The sequence below is a fragment of the Sapajus apella genome, unplaced genomic scaffold, assembly GCF_009761245.1.
Source record: "Sapajus apella isolate SASKATOON/1434 unplaced genomic scaffold, GSC_monkey_1.0 scaffold236, whole genome shotgun sequence".
NCBI classification, from domain to species: Eukaryota; Metazoa; Chordata; class Mammalia; order Primates; family Cebidae; genus Sapajus; species Sapajus apella.
Genome location: NW_022437176.1, coordinates 448,042 through 473,653, shown reverse-complemented (window position 1 = coordinate 473,653; position 25,612 = coordinate 448,042). Strand labels below are relative to the sequence as shown.

At 42.9% G+C, this 25,612-nt stretch overlaps 2 long non-coding RNA genes across 4 annotated transcripts; one reads left to right on the top strand and one right to left on the bottom strand.

The window, feature by feature from the left end:
* Positions 1-166: 166 nt before the first annotated feature.
* On the bottom strand, positions 167-19,973 carry LOC116544920. Of its 3 annotated transcripts, none has more exons than XR_004266098.1 (5): positions 19,765-19,973; positions 18,174-18,280; positions 16,206-16,344; positions 14,327-14,450; positions 167-3,005 (listed from the first exon to the last, which is right to left on the bottom strand). It is a non-coding gene; the product is annotated as an uncharacterized LOC116544920 (long non-coding RNA). The 3 variants fall into 3 exon arrangements; XR_004266097.1 differs by having other exon boundaries at positions 16,206-16,315; positions 19,765-19,969; XR_004266099.1 differs by lacking the exon at positions 167-3,005 and adding an exon at positions 11,141-12,338 and having other exon boundaries at positions 16,206-16,315; positions 19,765-19,971.
* A 702-nt stretch (positions 19,974-20,675) lies between these two features.
* On the top strand, positions 20,676-24,667 carry LOC116544922. The gene is made up of 3 exons (XR_004266100.1): positions 20,676-20,934; positions 22,148-22,229; positions 24,156-24,667. It is a non-coding gene; the product is annotated as an uncharacterized LOC116544922 (long non-coding RNA).
* The last annotated feature ends 945 nt before the right edge of the window (positions 24,668-25,612 follow it).

The window sequence follows — 25,612 nt, the reverse complement described above, 5'->3', positions numbered from 1 at the left end:
ACTGTACTGCAGAAGTCCAGTATCAATAGTTTATATTTCCTCATTGTGTCATCAGCCCAATACCAAGTACTGTCAAAATTACACCTGGAGGTGCTAAAAGGAAAATAATCTGATGAAGTGTACATTTTCAGTCTCAAGTTCCAAAGATTGGTCATCAAAAAGTGCGTGTCTATCTTGGCTGTCATCTTTACTACACTGTAGTGGTCTGAGGTGTGAGGAGTGAACACCGCAGAGTTCTGGTTGCCCTTGTGAGGTTTGCTATCATAAACTTTGTCAAAGGAAGCATGCCTGATTACAGAAATGAATATTGTTCCCTGACAATCAATATAGAATCCTGGGTCATACTTCTCTTTACATTTAATAATAGCTTCTGCTAAATCTGTGATGTTCTGTAGGATTGTATCACTTATATCTAACATCTGAAATGTGATGCAAGGCACTTTCATCAAAAAGGCTCTAGTCACACCAGAGACAACAAATCCTGGATAGATGTATTCCACATATCTTATTGTTCTCTAAGTGAGAGCTGTCACAGAATAATCATTTTGGTCTTCAAGGCCAAAAGCAGAAAAATTCCTCATGGCACTTTTTTAGGTAAATGTTTCTGGGATCTCTTCATTTAGTTTTCGAATTCTCTACAAGAAGAAAACATGATAAAAGTACTTGATTTCAATTTTCATTGTATCACCTACTCTCATCTCAGAATGTTGACTTTTCATTTCTGAAATCCAATATACTTAGAGTCATAAGGCAAATATTTAGCTATTTCAAATATGTTGCCTAGAACTATTTGTGGAGGCAATTTACCAGGTTTTAAGGCACCTGAATTGGGACATTTGTTTCCATGTTTTTTAGAAGCAAGTTATCATTATGTTTATTATACATGAACACAATCTGTTCTAGTCTTCATAGTGTGGAACCATATTTGTCTGTAAAGAACCTGCACAATTTACACTCCACTGAGCTTTTCTGTAGATGGCCTTTACATATATATCCACTCCCCTCTCCAGATTTTTGTCAATATTTGGTGGAAAACGGCTTTTTCTTCTATCTTTCTGGCTCTTGTGTCCATGACAAATGCAATTTGCAAGAAGCAGTCTAAATGCACTGGACAGATATAAAATCCATGCACTACTCTCTAGATATCTTCATTGAGTTCTTGTTGTTATGCCATTCTTTGGCTCATCACAGAATGAAAAAAAATGGCTTCTGCTTGAAAATAATATCAAAATCCAACATGAAAGAAGCATCCAGAAAGTTCATCACTGTTTAAAATCAATTTACACTTACCAACAACTCCAGAACGCATCCTCTTTCTGTAACTTAAGAATGTAGTAGACAGCAACCATATTAAAATTCTTTTAAGGCATCCTACAGTGATTATGGAATCACACCTTTCTATCTTGACAGAATAATTCTGAATCATGTATTAAGCCTAACATGACTTGGCAAACTATAAATCTTCATTAGTATACTATTCATTGTCATCTTGTAAAATGACATACTAATTGATTTTGCTGGCAAAAACTGAGAACAGTTACATTTTCATCATGCTTAATTTACAGAAGTTTTCATTTTCTTTTCCCACCCAGTGGCAAAATTTCATGACTCTAAAGCACTTAAACTCTCATCATATCATTTTTGTAAAGAAATAACACAAAGCAATAAGATTTTTTAAATCGACTAGCAGGGAGTTTGTAATTTATGTATTAGAAAAACCATTTAACTTGTTCTCTTTTATCTGCTGCAATGCTTTCCCAAAAACATTAGATTTGTTTTTTTATGATGTGTTAGTACATGAACCCGGGTAAAGAAAGAAGTCTGAGGCCTCATTTAACATGGGCTTATATTACTTTTCTGGGCATTGAGGAGATCATAAAAACACCATCAAAACTGTAAGTTAAAGTGAATTGACTGAATTTTTAAAATAACGAGACAAAAAAGTTACAATTTATGTTTGTTAAAATAAATGTTTTATAATTGTAGTATTTTCAAAAGACAGGGTCATGCTGTTGCCCAGGCTGCAGTGATAGGGTGCAGTGGCTGTTCACTGGCACCATCATTTCACAGTACATCCTTGAACTCCTGGGCTTAGCACCTGGCTTTTGTGATTTTCACCCAGTTGTCAACAGTCAAACTCTGGATAAGTTTCTTAATAAGTCAACCACAGTTGAACTATTTTTTTCCTTACCAACTCTGTAATTGATACTCCTTGTCATTATTGTATTGACTTTGAGATCCCCAGAAATAGACTCTTATTATGGGTGAAATCACATGAAGATGTTGCCTGGGCGATCCTTGGTGTCTTCATGGAAGAAAGAATTTACACAAAAGACCAATTTGTAAATAAAGAAAAGTTTTATTGGGAAAGTACAAATACACTCTAAGAGAGGAGGGGGCTGACCCTGCGGGAAACATCCCCATGACATTCTGCATTGTGATCTTCTATTGCCTCGGTTCTTTCTTTGTCCAGTTCTCACCAAAGTTCAGGGGATCCACCCTTACCGTGCTTAATGCACATGCATGGGAAACATCAATACAAATCGTACCTAATGGTGGCACTGCATATTACCACCACCCAGGAAAGGCATAGCAGTCAATTTTGTACTCATTGTGCCTGCTCAGCTCTCAGGAATTCTCCTTTGCCGTATTTCCTTATCATGATCTAGTTAACAACATTCTGACAGTTTGAAGATGGAGTGAGTACTGAGCATCCAAAGAGGTGTTCCGGGGGGTTCTTTCCAACATGGATACCTCCCCATTGTGCCTGCTCATATGTGACTGTCTATGCTTACATTTCTCCTTCAAGTGGTTGGGACCCAGAAATCTTTTGGGAGATGGGGCAGAGGTCACTCTCTGTAGATACTTCCTGCTGAAAAGGGGGATCGAGGGTCTTCAGGCCTTCCTCCTTGCTTGCTGTCATGGTGAGGCGGTTTTGATGACTGTTGTCTCTCAGAAGATTTCACCTGTGCTGTCCAGAGGCGACATATAGGGACTTGGTTGTCCTGGAGGGAAAGAAAGAGGTTGATATCCCCATCACAAGACCATTTGAAGTCTGATGATTTCTAGGTGGGAGGAAATAAACTGAGAAGATTCAGAGAGCAAGGCTCAAAAAGGAGAAGGAAGATAGAGGCCAGGGGTCCCAGGAAAGGGAAGAGCTATGGGACTGAAGATCAGGCGACACCCCAGCTGAGCCAACTCTTAATACCTCTTTACCAAAGGTGAGAGGCCTGGTCTATAAGATTTCTAATGTGTTCTTGGACCTGCTCTGATCTGTTAACCGAAAAATACAAGAATTATGTTAGAAATCTAAAAACTAAAGAGATACTGTAACTAACCTTTGACAAGCAGTTCTCCATTCTGATATTTGAAGACAATGAGCTTGACATAGAAATCCTTAAGTCTTCTCTTGGATTATGTATTCTGGTGAGACCTAAACTGTCATTAAACTTTCCATTGCAAGGTGATTCTAGGACTGGCATCATAGTCTATGTGGCCAATAAACATCTGATCTGTTCCTTCACTAGGAGTTTGGTACTAAAATCTGCTAGAAATTCCTTCTGTAAGACTGCAAAACATAAATGCTGAGTGTTCATTTTTTCCCCAAATGATGTCTAAATAATGTGTTGTTTAAAAAGTCACCATGAGTGAATGAAATATACCACAAATGATGTGCCTCTTTTCCACGTCCATCTGCCCTCAGCTCCAGCTTGCTTGGAGCTACAATCACTCTGAGCTCCATTTCGCTCTGAGCATCATCTGCTCAGAGCTCCATCTTACTCTAAGCATCATCTTTTCTGAGCTCCATCTTCTCCAAGCTCCAGCTTGCTCGGAGCTCCAATCACTCTGAACGCCATCTTGCTCTGAGCACTCTCTACTCCAAACTCCAATGGCTCAGAGCAATGTTTGGAATGCCAATCATTCCGAGCTCAATTTTGCTGTAAGCATCTTTTCTGAGCTCCATCTTACAACAAGCAACATGTGCTGCAAGCTCCATCTCGCTTGGAGATCCTTCTTGCTTCACGCTCTATTTATTCCAAGCTCCATCTTGCTCAGAGCTCCAATCACTGCAGGCACTATACTTTCTCTGAACACCATCTGCATAGGCATTTATCTTACTCGGAGCTTCATCTAGTCAGATCCATTTACTCTGAGCTTCTGGAAGTTCTAATCACTCTGCGTTCCATCTTGCTGGGAGTTCCAATCACTTCCAGCTCCATTTTGCTCTGAGCACCATCTGGTTGGAGCTCATCTTACTCTGAGCAACATGTGCGCTGAGCTCCACCTTGCTTGGAGCTGTAATCATTGTGGGCTCCATTTGCTCTGAACTCCAAAACCTGGCAACATCTCCAAACTCCATCTCACTTAGAGCTCATTTTTGCTCAGAGCTCTATCTACTCCAAGCTGCATTTTACTCAGAGCTCCAACTGTACAGATCAATGTTCAGGAGTGCCAATCACTCTGAGCTGCCTCTTGCTCTAAGCACTATCTGCACCAAGGTCCATCTTACACCAGCAATATCTGCTCCAAGCTCCATCTTGCTTGGAGCTCCTTGCTGCTCAGAGGTCTATCTGATCCCAGCTCCATCTGGTTCGAAGCTCCAATCACTCCAAGCTCAATCTTGCTCTGAGCACCATCTACTTGAAGCGCCATCTGCTCTGAGCTCATCTTGCTTAGAGCTCCCACCACTCTGAGCTCCATTTTGCACTCAGCACCATCTGCTCAGACTTTCATCTCCTTGGAGTTCCACTTGCTTCAAGCTCCATCTTTCTCAGAGCTCCAAGCACTCCAAACTCCATGTTGCTCTGAGCTCCATCTGCTCAGAGCTGTCTTCTCCTAGGTCCATCTTGCTGAGACTTCTAGTCATTTCCAGCTCCATTTTCCTTTGAGTACCATCTGCTCAAAGCTCAACATTCCTGTAAGCAGCATGTTCTCTGAGCTCCATCTTGCTTGGAGCTCTCATCACTCTGAGCTGCATCGAAAACTGAGCAATGTCTGTCCCAAGCTCCATCTTGCTTAGCGTTCCTTCTTGCTTAGAGATCCATCTTCCTCAGAGAAATGTTCACAGTTCCAATCACTCCAAGCTCCATCTTGCTCTGAGCTCCATCTTACACCAGGCAACAACTTCTGCAAACTCCAGCTCACTTGGAGGTACTTCTTGCTCAAAGCTCTACCTCCTCCTAGCTCCATCTTGCTCAGAGGCCCAATCACTCTGAGCTCTATCTTGCTTTAAGCACCATCTGCACAGAGTTTTATTTTTCTGAGTTTCTAATCATTCTGAGGTTCATCTTGCTCTGAGCAAAATCTGCTTGGAGCTCCAGGTTGCTCTGATTACCATCTGCCTGGAGTTCCATCTTGTTGGGGGCAATTTCTGTGAGCTCCATCTGTTCTGAGCTCCAATCTCTCCAAGCTCCATCTTGCTGTGAGTACTATATCCTCAGAGCTCCATCTACTCTGAGCTCCATCTTGTTCTGGGCACAATTTGCTCGGAGCTCCATCTTGCTCTGAGCACCATCTGCTCTAAACCCCATCTGCTCAGAGTTCCTTTGCTCTATGCTCCATCTTGCTCAGAGCTCCAATTACTCTGGAGTTCCATCTTGCACTGAACATCATCTGCTTGGAGCTCCATCTCACTGTGAACAACATCTTCTTTGAGCTCCATCTTGCTCTGAGCACCATCTGCTCAGAGCTCCATTTTCTCTGAGCTCCATCTTCCTAAGAGCTCCAACCACTTCAAGCTCCATTTTGTTCTGAGTACCATCTACTTGGAGTTCCATCTTGCTCTAAGCACTATCTGCTCGGAGCTCCATCTCACTGTGAACAACATCTTATCCAAGCTCCATCTTGCTCTGAGTACCATTTGCTTGGAACTCCTTCTTACTCTGAATAACATTTCCTCCGAGTTCCACGTTGCGCAAAGCTCCATTAGCTCCAAGGTCTACCTTGTTTGGAGCTCTAATCACTCTGAGCTCCATCCTGCTGTTAGCACCATCTGCTCTGAGCTCCACCTAAAACCAAGCAATATCTGCACCAAGCTCCATCTTGCTTACAGCTCCTTACTGCTCAGAGGTCTGTCTGCTCTGAGCACCATCTTGTTCAGAGCTCTATCTTGCTCTGCACTCCATCTTACACAGAGGAACATCAGCTCCAAGTTCCATCTTGGTTGGAGCTCCTTCTTTTCTGAGCTTAATCTGCTCAGAGCTCCATCTGCTCTGAGCTCCATCTTGCTCAGTGCTCCAATCACTCCAAGCTCCATCTTGCTCCATGCTCCAGTCACTCCAAGCTCCATCTTGCTCAGAGCTCCATCTACTCTGAGCTCCATCTTGCTCAGAGCTCCAATCACTCTGAGCTACATCTTGCTCTGAGCACCATCTGCTCTAAACTCCTATCACTCCGAGCTCCATCTAGCTCTGAGCTCCATCTTACCAGAGGAACATCAGCTCAAAGCTCCATCTTGTTTAGAGCTCCTTCTTGTCTGAGATTAATCTGCTCAGAGCTTCATCAGCTCCAAGCTCCATCTTTCTCAGAGCTCCAATCACTCCAAGCTCCATCTTGCTCTGGGCTCCATCTGCTCCAAGCTCCATCTTGCTCAGAGCTCCAGTCACTCCAAGCTCCATCTTGCTCTGAGCTCCATCTGCTCTGAGCTCCATCTTGCTCAGAGGTCCAATCACTGAGCTCCATCTTTCTCTGAGCACCATCTGCTCTGAGCTCCTTTCACGCCAAGCTCCATCTAGCTCTGAGCTCCCTCTTACACAGAGGAACATCAGCTTAAATCTCCATCTTGCTTTGAGCTCCTTCTTTTCTGAGATTAATCTGCTCAGCGCTTCATCTGCTTAGAGCTCCATCTGCTCTGAGCTCCATCTTGCTCAGAGCTCCATCTGCTCAGAGCTCCATCTTGCTCTGAGCTCGATCTTGCTCAGAGCTCCATCTGCTCCAAGCTCCATCTTGCTCTGAGCACCATCTGCTCTGAGCTCCATCTGCTCTGAGCTCCATCTTGCTCTGAGCTCCATCTTGCTCTGAGCTCCATCTGCTCTGAGCTCCATCTTGCTCAGAGCTCCATCTGCTCCAATCTCCATCTTGCTCTGAGGACCATCTGCTCTGAGCTCCATGTGCTCCGAGCTCCATCTTGCTCTCAGCACCATCTGCTCTGAGCTCCATATTGCTCAGAGCTCCATCTGCTCCGAGCTCCATCTTGCTCTGAGCACCATCTGCTCTGAGCTCCTATCACTCCAAGCTCCATCTAGCTCTGATCTTCATCTTACACAGAGGAACATCAGCTCCAAGCTCCATCTTGCTTGGAGCTCCTTCTTGTCTGAGCTTAATCTGCTCAGAGCTTCATCTGCTTGGAGCTCTGTCTGCTCTGAGGTCTATCTTGCTGAGAGCTCCATCTGCTCCAAGCTCCAATCACTCTGAGCTCCATCTTACATCTGAGCTCCATCTTACACAGTGGAACATCAGCTCCAAGCTCCATCTAGCTCTGACATCCATCTTACACAGAGGAACATCAGCTCCAAGCTCCATCTAGCTCTGAGTTCCATCTTACACAGTGGAACATCAGCTCCAAGCTCCATCTAGCTCTGAGCTCCATCTTACACAGAAGAACATCAGCTCCAAGCTCCATCTTGCTTGGAGCTCCTTCTTGTCTAAGCTTAATCTGCTCAGAGCGTCATCTGCTCCAAGCTCCAGCTTGCTCGGAGCTTCAATCACTCCAAGCTCCATCTGGCTCTGAGCACCAACTGCTCAGAGCTCCAACCACTCTAAACTCTATCTTGCTCTGAACACCATCTGCCCTGAGCTCCATCTGCTTAGAGCTCCAATCACACCAAGCTCCACATCTTGCTCTGAGCACTGTCTGCTCTGAGCTCCATGTTGCGCTGAGACCATATGCTTGGAGCTCCCTCTTATACTCTGTGCAACATGTGCTCTGAGATTCATAATGCTTGGAGCTCCATCTCACCTGGAGCTCCATCTGCCCCGAGCTCCATCTGCCCCAAGCTCCATCTTGCTCAGAAGTCCATCTTGCTCTGAGCACAATGTGCTCCATGTATGTTTTTTGCAGCACAATTCCCAATAGGAAAGACATGGAACCAACTCATATCCTCATCAGTCGTAGACTGGATAAAGAAAATGTGCTACATATACACCATGGAATACTATGCAGCCATAAAAGGGTATGAGATCACATTCTCTGCAGGGACATGGATGAAGCTTAAAGTCATCATCCTCAGTAAACTAACACAGAAATAGATAACCAGACATGACATGTTCTCACTCATAAGTGGGAGCTGAACATTGAGACCACATTTTAATACTATTATGTCCTCTGTAGATGGTCTCTGTTTCTCTTAACAAAAGATATTTATACTTTTTCTCTCTAAAGGATTTAAGTAATTTTATCTCTAGAGGATAAGTAATTTTTTTCTCTCTAAAGGTTTGTGGCTTCTGTCTGTGCCAGCTTAGGGTTCAGGTTAGCTACCCCGTCTTGTAATGACCCACTCCATGTCTACATGTAGTTGGTCTCTTCTGTGATAATGTTTGTTCACAGACTCTTACCACCTATGGGTCATTTGAGGGGAGGTGACCTCACATAGTACTCCACCAGGCAAATCACCAACTGAAAGGATTACTGAAACAACGTGTGTGTCTGGTTATTTCAAAGAATAATTAGGAGTCAGTTGAAGGTAATAAAGTTTTAGTAATGTTAGTAACACCTTAGATGACCAAGAATAATCCTGTGAGCCCCAAGAACATATAACAATATGGATTATGCCAGCAAAACTCTCACCCATCAGGCAACAGCAAAAGATGATCTAGCTCAAATGTTAATTGTCCTCTCTTGATGTGTGAAAGCACACAACCAGCAGGAGGCACAAACATCAGGGAGACAAAGGCTTTGCTGCATTACCTGTGGGCTTCAGTCACCAGTGAGACCCTCAGAGCCTACATCTCCTCTGTTACCACTGCAGTTTTTATTGTACAGCAAATATCCATGTATGTTTCATTTTAGTTTTTGAATTCTGTACTTCATTTTTCTCTCAATCTAGTTATGAATCAACATCACACTTTCAAAGAATTTACAATACATGAAATAAAGTTATTTTTTATACTTAGACTTTTATAGACATTTTTACTTATTGTTCTTTGCAACACATTTTCTTACCTCAAGAGCACAATCAGATAGTGGATACATTGGAGTCAAGCTCAATTTATCAACTGATTAAAGAATCACTGACCTCTTCATACTGTTAAATATACTTTTCTAAAATTGTGGTTTCATTATTTTTTATTTGTACAAATCCATTTCATAATTTAAACATTTTTACAGCAATTCTGACTTGGTTAAATTCTTAAAATATACTATGCTGTGGAATCTTGACAGTGTCTTTTTACATCTATGCACATGAATACAAGGCAGTCTCATTAACTCTCTGAATGTGGTTAATAGCATTAGTGGATTTCCAAATGCTGAGTCTCACTTGCACTCCTACCATAAAGGATGTCTGCTCATGCTACAGTATCCTCATATGTTGATACAATGCCTTCTAATACTTGTAACTTTTACTTTTATATCCATATGTCCTATTTGTCTGTAGTATTCAGTGTGTCTCAATCTAGTTAATGATCTTATAGCAATCTTATATATCCTTCCAAAACTTTTGGGAAATGTTTAACTGCTTTATAACTCTGACACAGTATAAGTGACATTTGTTTACTAAACTCTTTTTTTTTTGAGATGGAGTCTCACTCTGTCCCCCAGGCTGGAGTGCAATGGCACAATCTCACCTCATTGCAACCTCCACCTCCCAGTTGAAGCTATTCTCCTTCCTCACCTCCCAATTAGCTGAGATTACAGGTGTCTGCCAGCACAGCTAGCTAATTTTTCTATTTTTAGTAGAGATGGGGTTTCACCATGTTGACCAGGCTGATCTTGAACTCCTGACCTCAGGCGATTTTCCCACCTTGACCTCTCAAAGTGCCGGGATTATAGGCATGAGCCGCTGTGCCTGGCCTACTGAACATTTTTATATTGGAACTTATGTGTGGATGAAAGCCCTCTGTTGATAAATGTCTTTGTTATTTCTATTATTTAATTAACATTTACCCCTATTGAGTTAGAGATTCTACACTGATGAACCACCCAACTGGCACTGTGTTCATAACATTGTTAATAGCAGTAAAAGTAGATATTCTTTTAGAAAATCAAGACTGAAAACTAAACACACACACACACACACACACACACACACACACACACGAAAACAAAACAAAACTTACACCAACCCTCTCCATCCATTAGTGGCATAAACATAGAAAGATAACCAAATGGACCAAATGATGGAGCCAAATAATCAGACCAAAATTATACAGTATAAACACATTTTTCAGAAACACACCAAAGGACTCCAAGTTCAGAAACCTGGGTATTCATGTGCAGAGAACTGAAGTAAGATCCCTATGTTGCACAAGACACAAATATCAACAGAAAATGAACACCTAAGTCTAATCCTGAAACCAAAAAAGCTCCCAAGAAAAAACATAGGGTGACTATTTTGGAGAAACTTGAATCTGTGCACACCAGTTGCCAAAAGAAAAACATAGGGAGATTATACCCAGAAACAATACAATGCCTTCACCATCTCTCTGTTTCCCAATGGGACACAGAAATCACTATTAACAAAAGCAAATATAAACATGTTAGACAAAGGACAACTTTAAAATTTCTCAAGGAGAAAACAATGAACCCAAAGAAAAGGTATTCTACAGGTTGCGATAAAATTATGGAAAATCATGTGTCTGAAAGGAACTGTTATCTAACATATATAAGAAGCTAAAGGTAATAAGTGGTCAAAAAGATAAAACAACTAAAACCTGTATGTATCCAAACAGGCTACCCAAATACCCATTCAAAGACAGACTTGATAAAGAAAATATGACACATATACAACACGGAATACTCTGCAGCCATAAAAAAGGATGAGTTCATTTTCTTTGCTGGGACATGGATGAAGCTGGAAACCATCATTCTCAACAAACTTACACAAGAACAGAAAACCAAATATTGCATGTTCTCACTCATAAGCAGGGGTTGAACAATGAGAACACATGGACAAGAGGGAGTGGGGAACATCACACACCAGGGCTTGTCGGGGATTGGGGGCATTAGGGGAGGGATAGCAGGGGGTGGGGGGATTGGGGAGGGCTAACAGGAGAAATACCTAATGTAGACGACAGGGGTGGATGGATGCAGCAATTCACCAAGGCACATTTATACCTATATAACAAACTTGCATGTTTGGCACATGCACCCCAGAACTTAAAGTATAATTTTAAAAAACGCTATCCAATGGATAGATTGAGGGAGTCCCATATGTCACCCAACGTATATACAGTGAACACATTTTTCAAAAGAACACAAAGACAGAATGGGAAAAGTCTATTCAATAAATGATGTTGAGCAAGCTAGGTAACTAACAAGATGTAAAGTGTAAAATATAACAATAAGAAAATAAATATTTGAAGAAAAAGAACCATAGACAATACCATGGGTTGGCAATCGTTTTCACTATTTTTAACTGCACACAAAAGTCACCACTAATATATAAACATGTGGGACTATGGAAAACACTGGATCTTATGCAGGGAAACGAAAACAATGGACCAGAAGAGAAGGCATCTGACAGACTGAAATAAAACTATGGAAAATTCTGTTTTTGAAAGGAGTAATTATAAAATATGTGCAAGAAACTAATACTACCATGTGGGGAAAAAACAAAAACAGCAACAAAAACAAATACGTAAGCTAAGACTGGGAAGAGGACCTGAATAGACATGTCTGAAAAATAGATGTGAAATTAACACACAGGTAAAAGAAAAGTTTCTTAAAAGCTCTAATCCTCATGAGAATGTCAAGAAAAACCACACTGAGATACCACTTCCAACCACACAGAATGAATGTTACTTAAAACAAAAATAAGAGTTTGAAAAGGAAACGACTGGTATAGACTTGCAGAAGGGGAAAATCTTCTCATACCCTATAGGTGGGAATGTCAATTTGTACAGATACTAGGAAAAACAACTGGAAGCTCCTCAAACAAAAAATGCCATTTCATCTAGCCATCCCACCACTGGCTGTTTTGCAACCAATGAAATTCCTATGTGGAAGAGATATCTGCCTTGCCCTGTGTACTACAGTACTCACAATAGCCAAGATAGGAAATACACCTGCTTGTTCATCTGTTGATTAAGGAAAGAGGAAACTGCAATATACATCCAGAATGGAATAGTCTTCAACCACAGAAATGGGTGAAATCTAGTCATTTGCAGCCACATGGAAAAACCTGAGGGATATTATGTTAAATAAAATGAGTCAAGCAGAGAAGGGCATATACAGCATGAACTTACAAATATGGAATCTAAAACACTTGACCTCATAGCAGTAGAAAGTTCAACAGTGCTTACCAGAGGCTGTGAGGAAGGGGGAGCCTGAGCAGGGATTCGTAACGGGTACAAAGCTACACTTAGAAAACTGAGATCGATCCTGCCCTTCTCTTCTATAGCATGGTGACTAGGGTTAATATTGTAGTGTATTTTTCAAATAGCTGGTAAGGATTCTGAATATCCTCTCCACAGACAAATAATACCCAGAGGACATCACAGGTGATAAATATTGTGATTTGAACAATATACTAGGTGTACCTATATCAAAATGGCCCCTGGATTCCCTAGTTACATACATATTCTCTAGGGTAATCTCTTTAAAAACAAAACAAGGCCGGGCACGGTGGCTCAAGCCTGTAATCCCAGCACTTTGGGAGGCTGAGGTGGGTGGATCACAAGGTCAAGAGATCGAGACCATCCTGGCCAACATGGTGTAACCCCGTCTCTACTAAAAATACAAAAATTAGCTGGGTGTTGTGGTCGCATGCCTGTAGTCCCAGCTACTCGGGAGGCTGACGCAGGAGAATTACTTGAACCCGGGAGGCGGCGGTTGCAGTAAGCCGAGATTGCGCCACTGCATTCCAGCCTGGAGCCTGGCGACAGAGTGAGACTCTGTCTCAATAAAAACAAAAAAATACCAAAAAACAAAACAAAACAAAACAACAAAAAAAAAATCAAAAGGATGCCAATGATGCTAAAATTCACATGGAACAATAAAACACCCTGAATATTGAAAGAAATCCTGGAAATAGAAAGTATGTGGGATGCATCACTGTCCTCCATTTGAAATTACATTGAAAAGCTATTATCTAAACAATAGATGACTGGCACTAAACAAGAAACCCAGACCAATAGACAGATAAAGGGAGCAGAGTCAAAAACCCAAACTCCTAGGTAGTGTACACATTTTGTAAAAGCACACCAAAAGACACAGAAAAGAAGGGGGAATCTGTTTAATAAATTGTTTTGAAAATTGGATATCCCTATGGAAAATAAAATAGGACCCCTATTGTGTAAAAGGTACAACAATCAACTCAAAATGAATTAGCGACTCATACAAAAAACTTGAAAGCATCAAGCACCTCCAATGAGAAGACATATGGTATGGGTATATTTAGGTCAACGTGGATCTGTGCTTATAGTGTGCCAAAACAAAACAAAAAAATACAGGGGGAAAAAATCGTAAGTGATGGATTGGTTTGGTCATGATTTTGTTTTTCTTCATCAGTAACCTACATCACAGGGAACCAAGAAAATAGACACAGGTAGGACAGCAAGACACTCTAGAGTTTGTGCCCAAGCAGTCAAAAAAAAAAAAAAATCCATGAATAAAATGAAAAATTATTCTGAAGTTCACAGGAAAGGTTTAGGCAAACATACATCTGCTAAAAGGCTGCATTCAAAATGTCTAAGCAACAAATACTCCTTACTAGCCAAAAACACAAAAGAGAAACTAATAACCAAACAAAATGGGGCAAAAGAGCCTGAATAGACATTTCTGCAAAGAAGACATAACATTGAAAACAAATTTTAAAAACCTGGGTAACATCACAAATCATGAGAAAAATGTAAATCAAAACAACACACCTCATTTCACTATAATTCAAATGGATGTTATCAAAGCAATAAAATACATTAAAAGAGACACAAACGCTGGTGTAAATTTCCACAGAGAAATTCATTTAGTAAGAATGTCAATTAGTATACATAGCACAGAAACCAGTGGGAGGTTCCTCCAAAAATTAAACCTACGACTATCACTTCATCTAACAATTCTACTACTAGGTATACTTTTGGTACAAAAGAAATTAGCCCATGCAAGAGATATCTACTATCCTATATAGACTGCAGTACTCTTCACAATTGCCAACATAAAGAATAAACTTACCTGCCCATCCATAGATGAAGGGATAAAGTAACTGTGGTGGATGTACACAAAGAAAATAGTCTTCAGCCAGAAAAACAGAATGAAATTTCATCATTTGGACCTGGAGGACTTCATGGTATATGACCTATGCCAGGCAGAGAAAAAAAAAGAAAACCACTGCCACATCTCACTCATGTAGCATTCAAAATAAAAGCCTTTAGTGCACAGGTTTAGAAAGCACAACAGTGGTTACCAGAGGATGGAGAGAAGACGGGGCATGGGCAGAGATCAGAAATAGGTATAAAGTTATACTTAGATAGAGGAATGAATTGCTCCTCTATGAGCCACAGCACAGTGACTAGTGGTTAGCACATCGCAGCTTTTTCACAAAATCTGGAAGATTCCAAATGTTTTCACCACAAAGAAATTAACAACTCTTTGTCATAATAGAGACTCTAAATATCCGGATTTTATAATTCTTCTGTGCTACACTAACCAATATGCCCCACTCTAATTCCCCCCATTGTATATATTTACCATATGGCTAATCTTTTAAAAAAATACATAAACATGCAATGCTGAAATTAATATGGACCACAAAACACCCAGAATTTCCAAAGAAATCCAAACTACATGGGTTGTGTCACACTTACCGATTTTAAATTTCCTTGAAAAGCTGGAACCCCATTCCACACAGAGCAGTGGAATAGATGACAGGACCCAGATGTAAACCCAGACCCCTAATACCATCTGATATTCAACAAAATCCACAAAAAATAAGCTATGAAGAAAGGACTCCCTCTTCTCAATAGATGGTGCTGGGATAAATGGCTAGACAGGTGCAGAAGAAAAATAGTTGACCCTTCCTCTGTCTCACGGTGTACAGAAATAAACATAAAATGAATCAAAGATATAAATGCAAACTATGAAAAGCGTGCAAGAGAACCTAGGAAATATCCTTCTTGACAGAGGATTTGTCACAGCATGAATATGCCTAAGTATCCAAAAGCAAGTGCAACTACAACAATTATTGACAAGTGTGACCTAATACACAAAAGAGCTGCTGCATAGCAGAAATGACCCACAGAGTAAACAGACGGCCTACACAATGGGAGAAATGTTTCCATGTATGCATCTGATGAAGTCTAATATCCAGGATGTACTGTAAAGATGTTAAGCAAATACATCAGCAAATTAGATCCTGGATGAAGTCTAATATCCAGGATCTACCTTAAAGATGTTAAGCAAATAAATCAGCAAAACAAAAACCCAATGAAGAAAGGGCAAGGGGCATGAAAATACGAATCTCAAAAGGCAGCTTACAGCAACAAACAGACACGACAACATTTATCTACCACAGTAATCACCAGAGAAGTGCAAAGCAAAAGGCCCATGAGATAGTATTTCACACTGGTCAGAGTGACGATTATGACACAGTCCACAAGAATGAATGCCATTGAGGCAGAGGAGAAGAGGGATGCTGTTGGTGGAAATGCAAACTAGTTCAGACACCATGGTAAACAATGTGAGGATTTCTCAAGTAACTGTCTCAACATCACTAATCCTCACAAAAATGTCCATGAAAACCACACTAAGATTCTGTCTCATTCCACTCAGAATGAATACTACCAAAAACAAAACATAAATTTTTGAAGGCGCCAGCCAATGTAGACTTACAGAAGGGTAACCTCTTAAATACTATTGGTGGGGTTGTAAATTAGTATACAAGCTATGAAAAACAGCTAGATGTTCCTGAAAAAATTCACAGTACAACTACCATGTCAGCTAGCAGCCCCACCACATTTAAAGCAGTAGAAATCCCTAGTTTGAAGAGAGCTATCTGCCTTTCCATGGGTACTGAAGCACTTGTAACTGTGGTCAAGGTACAGAACCAACCTACCTGTCCATACGGCTGTGGGGATGAAGAAACTGCTGTATAGATACACCATGGAGCATGTTCCAGCCATAAAGCTTTGGAAAATCCTGCCATCTGCAGCCATATGAAGAAACCTGGAGAACATCGAGTCCAATGAATGAGCCTGGTAGAGAAAGGCCCATGTCACATATCTCAAGCATGTAGACTGAAAAAAACTTTACCTTCTAGAAGTGGAAAGTTCAATAGGCATTACTAGAGACTGCTGGGGAGATGGAGGGGATCTTGGAAGGAATCAGTAATGAGTACAAAGTTACTCTCAGATGAGAGTAATCAATTCTGGTCTTCTATTCTACAGCAGGGTGACTAGTCTAAACACAAATGTATCATATGTTTCAAAGAAGCTAGAAGGAAAGATTCTGAATGTTATTATCATACAAAAAATATATACATGAGGGCCGGGTGTGGTGCCTCACGCCTGTAATCCCAGCACTTTGGGAGGCTGAGGTGGGTGGATCATGAGGTCAAGGGATTGAGGCCATCCTGGCTAACACGGTGAAACCTCGTCTCTGCTAAAAATACAAAAAATAGCCAGGCATGGTGGCACATGTCTGTGGTCCCAGCTACTCGGGAGGCTGAGGCAGAAGAATTGCTTGAACCCAAGAGGCGGAGGTTGCAGTGAGCCAAGATTGCGCCACAGCACTCCAGTCTGGTGACAGAGCAAGACTCCATCTCTCTCTCTCTCTATATATATATATGAGGTGAAGAGATGCTAAATAACCAGATTTGATCATTAATCAACATATACATGTATCAAAATCTTCCTAGTACCTTCTAATTACATAAATTTAATGTATGGCAAATAGTGTTTTAAGAAATATGAAGAAACAAATGCTAAAATTTATGCGGAAATGTGAAATACCCTGAATTTCCAAAGCTATCCTGAGAAATACAAACCATGTGGGATGCATCACATTCCCTGAGTTCTAATTAAATAAAAATCCCTAGTTAACCAACCCATGTGTTGCCAGCATACACACAGAAACACAGACCAGCGAGCAAAATGAGGGCACAATACTAAACACAAATAACATTGTGTACACAATATTAAACACAAATTTATACAGAGTGAACATTTTTCAAAACACCACCAAAATGACACAATGGGGAAGTTTTGAAAACTAGAGATCCACATGCTAAAGAATAATACAGGACTCTTATGGTATTAATTGTGCAATAATCAACTCAAAAAGATTAAAAGATTCTACACAAAGCTTGCAACCATAAAGATCCTACAAAGACAACCTCAGGTATAGATATATTTAGGGCAACTTGGATGTACGCTCATGGTTTACAAAAAGTAACAAAAATACAAGGGAAAAAATCATGGACAATGGACTGCTTTGGTAGTGATTTTTTTTTTTCTTGATTAGTAACCAACAGCACAGCTAACCAAAAAATTATGCAAATGTGGGACCATGTGAATCTGAAGTTTGTGCCCAGCAAAGGAAAACAATGAACACAATGAAAAAGCATACTAAAAATTATTTTAAAATTTGGGCACACACGCACAGTGGATAAGGGGTTATTTTTGGAACGGCACAAGCCAGTAACACTATCAGCTGGCAAAAAAACTAAACAGAAAAATAACCAGACCAAAATTGGGGTCAATAACCTGAGTAGATATTTGTGCAAAGTCAGGAAACTGACCCAATGATTACAAAATCGTGGTTAATATTACTACTCATGAGAAAAACGTATATCAAAACCACACTCAGATCTTATCTCATTCCAACTAGAATGAACATTACAAAAATATTAAAATATTTAAAAAGACAACTTCTGGTATGAGTTTCCAGAAAAGGGAACTGTTTGTGGAAACATAAATTCGTATTAACACTATAAAAAAAAGCTGGGAATCCTGCAAAGAATAAAACACAAAAAGAAATACCATGCCATCTAGCAGTCCCACTACTGGGTATACATTCAACCTACCTGTTCTTCCACAGATATAGAGACCAAGAAACTCTCGTATACATTCAGGAATATTCCTTGGCCATCAAAATAATGAAACAGCATCATTTAGAGCAACCCAGACAAACCTGGAAAACATTATGTTAAATGTAATGAAGTAGGCCCAGAAAGACACACACTGCATACTACGCCTGTGAAATCTTAAGACATTTATTTTAAGTAGAAAGCAAAATATTGGTAACTAGAGTCTGAGAGATGGAGGGGGAATGGGGATTAGTTATGGAAACCAAGTTATCCTAACATAAAAGGACTAAATCTGAGTGTTCTCCTCCTCAGTCTGGTGACTGGAGTTAACAATACTATATTTTTCAGAAGAGCAACAAGGGAGAATTTTGAATGTTCTCTCCACACAAAAATGATACCTGTATGAGAGAATAGAGATCCTAAGTACCCTAATTTGATCATTAATCAATCTATATGCATGAAAATGTACCCCTAATTATGGACCTTTATGTTGTGAAAAAAAAGTTAACAGAAACAAATACATATTGCTAAAAATTACAGGGAACCACAAAAGCAATGAATGTCTAAAGGAATCCTGAGAAATACAAAGTGAGGACCCACCATCCTCAATACCAAATTACACTGCCAAGTGGGACTACACAAACCTGAAAAGTTTTTGCACAGCAAAGAAAACTACTCTCCAAATTCAAAAAAAAGAAATCCGATAGATTAGGCAAGACTTTCAGGCAATCATGTAATTCATGAGGAGTTGTCATCTAACCTGTACACGAAAAACCACTACAAAGTAGCAAAAGAATCCAATCTAGGACCTGAACAGACAATTCTGCAGACATAAAATCGAACAGATAAGAGATAAGGTCCTCAAAATGAACTATTCATTAGAAAACTATAATTCAAAACCACACGCAGATAATCTCACAGTTATTGAATATTCCTGGAAATTTTTTTAAAAATAGAGGAGCCAGGCACAGTGGCTCCCGCCTGTATTCCCAGCACTTTGGGAGGCCTAATTGGGTGGATTACCTGAGGTCAGGAGTTTGAAACCCGCCTTATCAATATGGTGAAACCCCATCTCTACTAAAAATACAAAAATTAGCCTGGTGTCGTCGTAGTGGGCGCCTGTAGTCCCAGCTACTCAGGAAGCTGAGACAGAAGAATTGCTTGAACCCAGAAGGTGGAGGTTGCAGTGAGCCGAGATTGTGCCACTGCACTCCAGCCTGGGCGACAGAGCGAGACTCAGTCTCCAAAAAAAAAAAAAGAAATGCGGGCGTGGTTTTAGAAAAAGGGGAATTCACACGCTGTGCGTGGAAATGAAAATTAGGATACCCCAGCTCAGAGGGACCCAGGCTCCGGGCTTCACTACGGGCTCAGGGCCTCCTGCTAGATGCTGGATGCGGGTCGGACACAGGCATAGCCTTCCCGGCAGGGTTGCAGACGCTGCCACCGCCAGTACCCCACAACCGCCCCCACACGGACGACTGGGGCCCAAATGCCCACAAAGAAGTCAGGGCTGCCAAATAGGGAGCGGCGGAGAAAGAGTAGGGAGGCGTGGAGGGTTCCCAGTGGGGTACAAGTCCCGGCCACTCACTGCAGAGACCTGCCTCCTCCTCCACCATCAATGGAAGCCACCATGGCTTCTCCGAAGAAGCTCGCCTTAACCGCGCCGGTCCTCCTGCTACCTCCTACCGGTCCGCAGCTCCTGCCGCTTCCGACCGCGCCGCGGCTCCTGCTGCCTGAGACGCGCGGCCGCTTCTGCTCGCTCCTGCCTGCTCCTCGCAAGAAGTGCAGTCCGGCTTCCGTAGGGCGCGCACGCTGGCCACGTCCCTCTCCTCAAGCTGAAGCACCACCCCCTCTTAAAGGGGCCGCGGCTCGGACTGGCAAGAACAGCTTCAGGTTGCCGCACAGGCTGAGCCTCTGTCCAGTCCCAGGGGTGAACTAAAGGCCCCCGGTTTCTCATCCTCCCTGGCTCTAGGGCCCGGAGGTGGCAGGAGTGGAGCCTTGTGACCCCAGCTCCGAGATCAGCTTCCTTTGCCTGGGGAGCGCCCGGGATCTGCCCCTGCTTCCTCTGGACCTCACGAAGGAAGCGGCCTGGCCGGAGCTCTGGGGTCCCTCAAGCTCGGCGCCTCAGGATCCACGGTGGGCTCCCTTGACCCTCTGCAGAGGGGACCCAGAGAACCACGGAAAGCTGCGGGCTGGAGACACAGTCTCGAGGGCAGCTGGGCGTTCTCGGCCTCAGCGTCTGCATCCGTCCTGTGGGAGCCCCGGGGCCTCACCACGGCTGCGTGGGTTACCGGCTCCCCAGGAGACAGGCAGGGGCCCTGGGGTCCAGCGCTGCCCCCACCTCAACTCCATCTTGGGTCAGCGCCCTCAAAGGGCCTTGTGGACTGGACCCAGGCCCACCCCTTTCTGGGGTAGGGGACCCGCATCAGTCTCTGTGACACCCACAGGAGGGGCAGTGCTGACCTCTCCTGGGGACCTAGGGGTGAGGTGGGGGATTTCCAGCCACCTCCTGTAGCTCGTTGAGCGCCCCACCCCAGAGGGCAAGCAAGAAAGAGCAAAGGAAGGAGAGCCCAAACATTTTCAATCTTTCATTTCCGTTTCTTTTTTTCTTTTTTTCCCGCTCCAAAATAAAAAATCGTGTGTAGCTTCGTCGCCTGGACATCATCCATTTCACAGGGCCATGGTGGGGATCCAGCCCGCTGATTGCCTCGAGGGGCCTGGGCACCCAGCGGTCCACATGCACTCAGGGCCTGCCCAGGTGAGGTCTGCGGCCGCCACAGAGCTGATGTCCTGTCTGGCCGGGGCACATGGGTCACTAGGGGTGCTGGCTGCGAGGCTCCAGAGAGGTAGAGTGGGAGGGTGCCTCAGGCCCTGACTCACAGCTGTTGATGTTATGCCTGGTGCCCTCCATCCACCACCTCATGCCAGTAGTCGAGAGCCCCAGCCGGGCAAGAAGTTCATCACTTCTTCCTTCATTCCTTGAAAAAATTCAAAATCACATCATAATCCCTGGAACAACCACTGAAAAACACGTCAGAAATAGAACAAAGAATTAAAATAGGATTGTAAATGCCACGTTGAAATAAGTTTATTTAAAAAATGATAGTCAATGGATAAACAGGCTCAGAAGACAGGAGAGACAGGGAAAACAAGTACGTTAGAAACAGAATTAGAAATTAACAACAGAAAGAAATTTTGGGCATCTGAAAACATGTGAAAATTTAACAACCCACCTCTAAATCGTTAGATATCACACACACACACACACACACCCCAATAAATTGGAAAATATTTCAAGCTCCACTCCAGTCTGGGTAACAGATTGAGATCCTGTTTCTAAGAAAACAAAACTGTAAAAGCTATAACATTAAATGCCAACTTTCCCCTGTCCCCAAACTCTCCACGGCACTCCTTTGCCCTTAGAGTCAAGCCTATGCTTCTCACTGTGGGCTCCAAGACCTAGGTGGCCTGACCAGTGCAGACTCTATCACCAAGTCCTCCTCTGCACACTCGCTCACCCTGTCCAGTCACACATTTTTCTTCTTCCAAATGCCAAACTCCTGATCACCTCTGGGCCTTGGCCTTTGCAGTTCCCTGTACCAGACCAGTCTTTCCCCAGACCTTCCCATTCCTGCCTCTTCCTGTCTTGACTGCCTCTTTCTGGTGCTTCAGGCCTCAGCTCAAATGCCACTTCCTCAGAGAGGACTTCCTTGAAATCCCTGCCTAACACAACCCTAGCATGGTCAATACTTTTCTCTTTTTGGACTTAGGTTTTGATATAAAGAAGTTTTATAAAAATGACTTGGCATCTACCATCTATTTAAAAGGTCTGACTTTGTTGAAATAATTTGGACTTTCCTGATCTTTGAGTTTTGATAAAACGACTGTAAAACCACCTGCCTTTGAAAATATTGAGATTAATTTATAATTTATGTTATTACAATTTTTTTTTTTTTTTTTTTTTTTTACAGTTAGAGTCTCATTCTGTCTCCCAGGCTGTAGCACAGTTGCCCATAGCTCTTTGCAGCCTCAAACTAACTTGCCTTTGTAATGGTAAGTCCTCAGTCACCTCTCTCATCTTCTGTGGGTGTTTGTTTACTTAAGCTTTCTAATTATTTGGAGTTCAGCTTAGCTCAGTGGTTAGCACAAGTTGATACATGCTCAAGTATGAGGGTTCAAAGAAAGAGGTAGGGAGGTACAACACTCTCAGCTTCAAATGCCCAGTCCCCTACTCATCTGCTCAGACCCCTATCCAGCCTCTGCATCTAACCCATCTACATGGTTCCCTCCTTTAGAAGTCCTTTTGGATTTCTCCTTTCCTTTCTTCTCTGCTCTATCCTCAGGTCAATAAATTCATCCATCTGCCTCTGTGCAGGGCAGATGCCACAGCTCTCTGCTTTCTGGCTGGGCAAGGCAAGAGGGTAGGTGCGTGTATAGAAGATGCCTCCCTAAACCTTGGCCTTTTGCCTCATGCCTGGCACATTCAGCTTTTGCTGACACCTCCCCAGAAATACCAACCTCATCAACATCTGCAGAATGGGCCTCCAGGGTCTGCCTGGAGATTGTGTGAGATTTTCACATGACTGCAAATACACATGAACACCTAGGGCTTCCACATCTGGATTCCTTGGCTGGCCCTTCACACTTGAGTCCAAGAGAGATGGTGAGTGGCTGGATTTGCAAGCCTGTGCATTTCTGGGTAGGTTGTCAGCTGGGGTACTCTGAGAAGAAGTTGTCAAGGGAAGCTAAAGGGGAGGGAGTCAGTCACGTCTCTCTTGACCTGTTGCACTCTCCAAATTTTACTGTCCACTCCTAGGCCTGATCTAGAGGGCTATCTAGTTCAGGGGAGACAAAGCTGGCTATATCTACTGCCAGCTCCATGGGGTCAGAACTAGAGGGGAAGGATGGGGACTGTTCCAGAGAAATGGCAGGGAGGGCTTCCTGGAGGAATGGGTGTTTTAGAGCTGAGTTTTTTTTTTCTCTGTAGCTCAGTCTGGAGTGTAGTGGCATAATCACAGCTCACTGCAGCTTTGGCCTCCCATGCTCAACTGATCCTCCTGCTTCAGCCTGGGACTACAGACACATGTAACCACACACAGCTAATGTTTGTAATTTTTTTGGTAGAGATTGGATTATACCATGTTTTTCAGGCTGGTCTCACACTCCTGGGTTCAAGTAATCCTCCTGTCTTGGCCTCTCAGAGTGCAGGCATGAACCACCTCATCTGATCTGAGCTCAGTTCTGAAGTGTGAATAGGACTTGGCTAGGTGAAGAAAGGGGTAAAAGGCCTTCTAGATGGAAATATTTATCAAATATAGAGAGAAGTAGGCAGGAGCTAGTTAGGGCAGGGTCTTTGAATATCAGGCTGGGTGCAGGAATTTTCTCACAAGGCCAGCGTGGAACCACGGAGAATGTGTGAGCAAGGGAGGCCATGATTAAAGCTTGATCTCTCAGGGGCAAGAGTGAGCAACAGTTTTGTTCTCAGGTGATGGGATCAGGAGAGTTCCAGCGTCATGGGGGTTCAGGAGAGTCAAACCCTGCACGACCTCATCTGTACCTGTCATCTCATGCCAGAATGAGTCAAGGACCCCCTGGTGTTCTGGAGGGTCAAATAAACCTTGGGACCCAGTGACTTACAGCATGAAGTACAGACCCGCAGCACAGAGGGTGTCTCACCCCAAGCTCTGCTCAGATGGGCACAGCTGTGACCTCATCTCCAGCCTCCTGCCATCTCCACTCTGGCCCTTATAGTCTCACTTTCCATGAAAGCCATGAGCCGCATGTTAAAATGATAAATCAGCCCCATCCTGAGATCAGGTCCTGGGACTGAGGAAGCAGCCACACCTGACTTTGGACACGCACTTGGGCAGTCGTGCGGCTCACCTTGTTTTGTTTTTCTTCTCAAGGATTGCAGTCCTGAGCTGCTGGTTGCCCAATATCTGAAAACCGTTGTTCCATATATTTTGTCTTGTTTTCCAGCTGCTCCTGGTGTGAGCGAAGTCCACCACTGCTCTGTCAAGGCCAGAAGCTCCAGCAGAGGCTAGGAAAGTTGCGACTTAGCAATGCAGTGTTTCCCAAAGTGTATTCCAGAGAACACTAGTTGCACAAGATGACAAAGTGGTTTATTTACAAGTAAACAGAAAAAATAAATGATCATTTTTAACACTTAAATTTGTTAAAACTTTGGTTTAAACAAGATTAAATAGGTCTGATCCCTGAAGAATGATTCAGGACTTCCAAGACACTAATGCCCCTGGTGAACCTCCATGAAGAGAATAAAAAGGGCGACACTCCTGAAATTTATTTTATCATAATGTTTTGTTTGTTTGTTTCACAAAACATCTTTAGAGAAAGAGTATGATGTGCTGCTTAAGAGCAAGCACTCTGGATGAAGACACATTTGGGCTGGGTGTGGTGGCACGTGCCTGTAGTCCCAGCTACTTGGGAGGCCAAGGTGTGAGGATTGCTTGAGCCCAGAAGCTGGTGGCTGCAGTGAGCTAGGATTGCGCCTGTGAAGGGCCACCACACTCCAGCCTGGGAAACATAGAGACCTGTCTCTAAGGAAAAATATAAACAGATCTGCTTGCATTTGAATCCCAGTTCTGCCACTTACTGGCTGTGTGTCCTTGCAAGGTTACTGGCCCTTTGTGAACCTCAGTTTTCCTGTATGCTAACTGAGGATAAAGGTATTGCTATCCAATAGAGGTATCATGATTATTGAGAGCATTCTATGAGATGATGCATGAAAAGCACCCAGTCCACTGTTGGCACGTGGTGAATACCCACAGCTAGTAGCTGTTGTGTTGGGATGATTATTACTAGAATTGTCTGTAAAATAGGAATGACTAATAACAATTCTCTGTCATTCCAGACAGTGGAAAGCAGAGTAGAGCAGGATCTGTCTTTAATCTCCTTTAGTTTGAGAATTTGGTCTGGGACTTGGAAGGTGGCACTGGAGAGAGGATTCTAGGGAGAAGCTGCACTCAGCACATAAAACACGTGTTTCCATCTCCAGATAGAGAATTTTCTCCAGCTCAAGGAACTCTTAGGAGCTCAGGAGAGGGGAGTGGGAGACAAAGGGTTTGTCTGTGCAGAGAGCTCAGCAGAGAGCTCTTTGGGGAAGGAGGATGTGGGAGAGGGCTCCGGGAAGGGCTGGTGCCCTTGGGGGATTAGAAAGTGGCACTAGGTAAGCTCCCAGTGGCTGAGGATGAGCAGATAGCACCACCTGGTCAGCATAATGTCGGGAGGACAGAGCCAAAGCCAGGCAGCTTCCTGGCTGAGTCTGAGGACAATGGATGATGCTCTGTGAATGCAGCTGGCAGTGTAGGACTACAGGTGACACTGCTGCTCTCGGCCCCATGTGCTCTGAACCTGGGAGCATGGCCTTTCTCTGATCACACAGCAAGAAAGAGGCAGCCTCAGGATTCATGTCAAGG